At 48.5% G+C, this 5,187-nt stretch overlaps 1 protein-coding gene across 1 annotated transcript in view; it reads left to right on the top strand.

The window, feature by feature from the left end:
* Positions 1-5,187, top strand: part of LOC129016074 (olfactory receptor 7E24-like) — a 50,956-nt gene that overhangs the window by 7,668 nt on the left and 38,101 nt on the right. The gene's annotated exons all lie outside the window — the stretch shown is intronic.

The following is a 5,187-nucleotide window of genomic DNA, read 5'->3' as shown; positions in this document are numbered from 1 at the left end:
GGCCCTGAGAACGCCTTCATCTCAGCCTTCTGGCCTGCAGGCGTGAGACGATGCATTTCTGTAGTTCTAAGCCACCCAGCTTGTGGCACCTTGTTACAGCAGCCCGAGGCATTTAATACAGCAGAATTCTGAGCCCTTCCCATATAAACTCTTCATTTCATCTTCACCACAACCACCCCGCCCATAAATGCTCTTGTTATTGTCTTCATTTTATCTTCGTTTTATCCATGATATCTGCAGCACACAGGAGTTCAGTAATTTGTTCATGGTCACTTGAGATAATAAAACCCCACTCTAGGGAACCTCTCATGCCTGCTTCTGGCTGTCACCTTCCCTCTCCCCTTTTCTCCTGTCCCCTTCCTCTCCATCTCCTTTATGAGGCCTTCTTTATTGTCCCATCTCTTTTTTGTATTTTTACTTTTTATGAATTTTTTTGGTGGGGGGGAAATGGGGTCTCGCTATGTTGTACAGGCTGATCTTGAACTCCTGGCCTCGAGCTATCCTCCTGTCTCAGCCTCCTGAGTAGCTGGGATTACAGGTGTGAGCCACCATACCCAGCTGTTGTCCCATCTCCTAAATGTCTGCATTCCCCAGCATCCCTGCCCACAGTTCCTGCCTCAGTAGCCCCTCCTGAGCCTCAGTCACCACCTGTGCTGATGAATTGCTGCTCGCCCTCCTCCCAGACAGGATGCCCCATGGCCACTGCAGGCTCAGCCCATCCACAACAGATTCACAAAGCCTGTCCTTCAGTGCTGGATTGCCTAGATTTCCCAGCCAACAGTACCACCAGCTTAAAACCCTGCAGCCATGCCTAAACCCTCTCTGTTCATGTACCCCACATCCCCACGACAAACCCCTGCTGATTTTATGGCTAAATCCCTCTCTTGGCAGTCAGGACCAGCTGCAGAATTTGCAAGGTCCAGTGCAAGATGAAAACATGGGCCCCCTTATTCAAAAATCCAAGGAAAAGCACTGCTGAAGTATTAACATAGAAAGCATTTTCTTTCTTGTGTGGTCTCTGCGTCTCAATTTATCATGATGCTTTCAATTGTTATTTAATGTCCTTCTAAGTAAAAAAAATTAACATTTTAAATAACTAGCATGGATTATACTGTTCCTCTTTACATTGTGCAATGCCAGATTTCAACAGGAACATTGGACTCAAATGTGGAATTACAGAAATGACATAATTTCTACTTTGCATGTGGGGTTTTTTTTGCCTCACAGAAACAGTGAGACATTGCAGGCAACTAATTCAGCTGTTTCTGTTTGTTTGTTTGTTTGTTTGTTTTCCCTGAGACAGAGTCTTGCTCTCTTGCCCAGGCTAGAGTGCAGTGTTGAGATCTCAGCTCACTGCAACCTCTGCCTCCCAGGTTCACGCCATTCTCCTGCCTTCAGCCTCCTGAGCAGCTGGGATTACAGGAACCCGCCACCATACCCGCCTAATTTTTGTATTTTTAATAGAGATGAGGTTTCGCTATGTTGGCCAGGCTGGTCTCAAACTCCTGACCTTGTGATCCACCCGCCTCAGCCTCCCAAAATGCTGGGATTACAGACATGAGCCACCACACCTGCCATTCAGCTGTTTTTATTTCACTTTTTCACACCTATACAATCTACCACCACTCTCTACCTTTGGCTTACTGATGTGTAAGGAAGAATTGAAAGGAAAAATAACTATGACCCTGCTATCTTTGCCTCTCCTATGTCATCATTTCCAGTGGAAGTGGTTGGCTACCACAGGGAATCAGATGAGTAGAAAAGGCTGGGAGAGGGTTCCTTGTTTGTTCCTGTTTCTTAGAATGCCATTGACTTGGTTTTCAATTCTGATTCTATAATAAGAGAAACCGCGACCTCTTGGTGCTATCAGCGTCTCTCGCAGACTCCGTTGTGGACATAGTAGGTTGCCCTTATTCTCACTTGGAGCCTTGCTGGGCTCCCATGCACTGCGGACCCCCCAAGATTCTATGCTCAGGGCACGGCAGACACGCCGTGGGGAGTGTGGTGGCAAGGGACGGGGGTAACTCTTGTTGGTGTCTCGTCTGCCCATGCACATGTTCTATTACCCCGTTGGATTTCACTGATAAAACATAGATTCAGACTGGGTGCAGTGGCTTACACCTGTAATCCCAGCACTTTGGGAGGCTGAGGTGGGCAGATCACTTGAGGTCAGGAGTTCAAGACCAGCCTGGCCAATATGGCAAAACCCACTCTCTACTAAAAATACAAAAATTAGCTGGGCGTGGTGGTGGGTGGCTGTAGTCCCAGCTACTTGGGAGGCTGAGACAGGAGAATCACTTGAGCCTGGGAGGTGGAGGTCGCAGTGAGCCGAGATGGCACCACTGCATTTCAGCCTGGGTGACAGAGTGAGACTCTTTCTCAAAACAAAACAAAACAAAACAGATTCAAACATAAAATGAGCAGGAATTTTAAGACAGTAACAGCAGAGCATTAAGCCAAGCTCGGGGTCCCTCTCAGCATGGGGCCCTGTGTGACTGCACAGGCCAAACACCCATGAATTTGTCTCAATTTCCATCCCTCTCACACTCTTCCCCACTGCTGTGGTCTCAGTTGGCATCTTCCTCATTTCTCCTCCGGAGGACTGCCTGTACCCTGATTTCTTCAAGGGTCTCTCCAGTCCATCAGACGCAGGCCAACCAAGGGTTTCTCTGCATTGCAATCCAACCAGCATCACCCCCCTGCCTACCAGCCTGAAGTAGCTCCCATGTCCCTTCAGGTTAAAATGCAGCCTTCTTAGCAAGGCACTGCTTAGTTCTCCAGCCTCTGTGACAGCCTCACGCCCTACAATCGAGCTCTGCTGATCCTGGAGAAGCTCCCTCTGAGCCTTTGCACACCTGTCCCTGCTACTTGAGGGAGATTTCCACCTGGTTACCTCCTGGCATCACCTCCCACTTGGAAGCCTTCCTCATCTCTGGGGTGGGTCAGATGTAGCCGTTTTTGCCCTCTCCCTACACACTCTGCGTTTCCTCTCTCCCAGCGTTCATCTCGTGACGTACAATAAGCAATTGACTAACTTGTCCTTAAGGCCAGGGCCGTACCGGGTCTTGGTGGCAAATGAGGGAGCAGCAGTGCTTTTGCCCTCTAATGGCATCTGTGGATCACTAGCTGGAGGCCTTGGGACTCTAAGAGCCAAGCTATTCAAGTGCTACAAATAACACCGCACGGCCCCCGGTCTTTCCTGTTTCCTCCCTGCTTCTATCAAGACGGAGCAGCAGTTTTTTGAAGCCCTGCTTTCCTTCCCATGGCTTTGCTCAACCCCACGCTGCTTAGCCTCCAAACTAAGAGCCTTAACTTTCCTATGAATACAGTTTCTCTCCAGCTCAACTTGATTCATTCATGCGGGTCCTAGTTCTCTCTCTCTCTGCCATTCCAATTCTCCTCTTTCCATTACATTTAGGAGAACCCTGGCTGGACGTGGTGGCTCACACCTGTAGTACCAGCATTTTGGGAGGCCAGGACAGGTGGATCACCTGAGGTCAGCGGTTTGAGACCAGCCTGGCCAATATGGCGAAACCCCATCTCTACTAAAAGACAAAAATTAGCTGTGTGAGGTGGCACATGCCTGTAGTCCCAGCTACACGGGAGGCTGAGGCAGGAGAATCACTTGAACCTGAGAGGCAGAGGTTGCAATCATGCCACCGCACTCCAGCTGGGTGACAGAGTGAGACTCTGTCTCAAAAAAACCGCAAAACGACCAAGGAAAGGGCATTTATTTATGGTATAAGAGCGGAAACCAAAAGGCAGAGGTTCCTCGATGGAGCTCTGCTGAGACGGTGCATATCAGCCATTCAACCTCTTCAGCACGCGGCGCACATCCAGGAAAGCCCCGCTGGGATTGATTGGGGCTATAAAGAAACATTATCAAGTAGGAGAATTTGCAGCTACAGAATCTGCAGGTAACGAGGATTGATTGTAGATGCACCAATGAACTGGAGGTCAGATTTTCAACTTCACCCTCCAGGAGATAGCCAGCAACCAAGAGCTAGAAAAAGGGATTCCTGGAGGGTGGTGAAGAAAATGGAAGTCTTAGAGGCTCAGAGACAGACGAATGTAATCCCTCAGCTGTCACCTGAGCTGTGGCAATAAAATGAGGCAACAGATTAAGAACAGTAAGCATAAGATTGAGGCCAGGCTCGGAAGCTCGTGCCTGTAATCCCAGCACTTTGGGAGGCCAAGGCAAGTGGATCATTTGAGGTTGGGAGTTAGGGACAAGCCTGGCCAAAATGCTGAAACTCCATCTCTACTAAAAATGCAAAAAAATTTAGCCAGGCGTGGTGGCGCATGCCTGTAATACCAGCTATTTGGGAGGCCAAGGCAGGAGAATCGCTTGAACTGGGGAGGTGGAGGTTGCAGTGAGCTGAGATCTAGCCACAGCACTCCAGCCTGGGCAACGGAGCAAGACTACATCTCAAAAAAAAAAAGAAAAGAAATAAAAGATTGGGGCAGTCCGAAGCAACCACCGTCAGCAAAGGAAGGATGAGGGGGAGTGAATGAAGGGTCCACAGGAGAATTAAGAAAGTGAGGGCCCTTGGGGCCATTCGGTGAAGCGGAGCCAGGTCACTGGCGAGTGTGCCAGGGAATCAATTAAGGATGAATATGAAGCTTGAGGCCAGGCCAGCATAATCACCATGTGGGCGCCCGTATTTCTTTACATTTGCTGACTGCCAATCCAGCTTCCTCTGTTTCTGTGAAATACAAAGGAAGAAATGCTGTGACTTCCCCTCATTCCAAGGTGAAACCAAAGAAGGGGAAACTGAGAGACCTGTCTGAAATCCTCCACCGAGCCAATGGGGAGGCCGGAATAGGTACAGCCGGTCACCCGACCTGTTCTCTAGGCACAGCTTTTTGGCTTTGCCGCTTACATCTGCTTCAAGTTTTAGAAATTTCCAGGCTCTGGCTTTTTTGCTGCTTTGGGGAACAAAGCATGCCCTGTCAAGTGTACAGCAAACCTGTCCTGCTCCTAAATCCAATCATCTTCAAAACAGATGTTTGAGGTTTATTGTGCTACTCTCCAAATGTCATTATCATCCCTAAAGTGAAAAAAAGCTTTAATTATTATGAGCAGTGAAATTACCATATAATCTTCCGATTAACTGAATAAGGCACCAAATAAGTGCCCTCAAGCCTTAATTTCTACCTTGAAGTTAAGGTAGGTATCATGCTTAC

The sequence above is a fragment of the Pongo pygmaeus genome, chromosome 18 (genome assembly GCF_028885625.2).
Source record: "Pongo pygmaeus isolate AG05252 chromosome 18, NHGRI_mPonPyg2-v2.0_pri, whole genome shotgun sequence".
NCBI lineage: Eukaryota > Metazoa > Chordata > Mammalia > Primates > Hominidae > Pongo > Pongo pygmaeus.
Note: the sequence above shows the minus strand (reverse complement) of the source record. Positions and strands in the feature narration are given on the sequence as shown.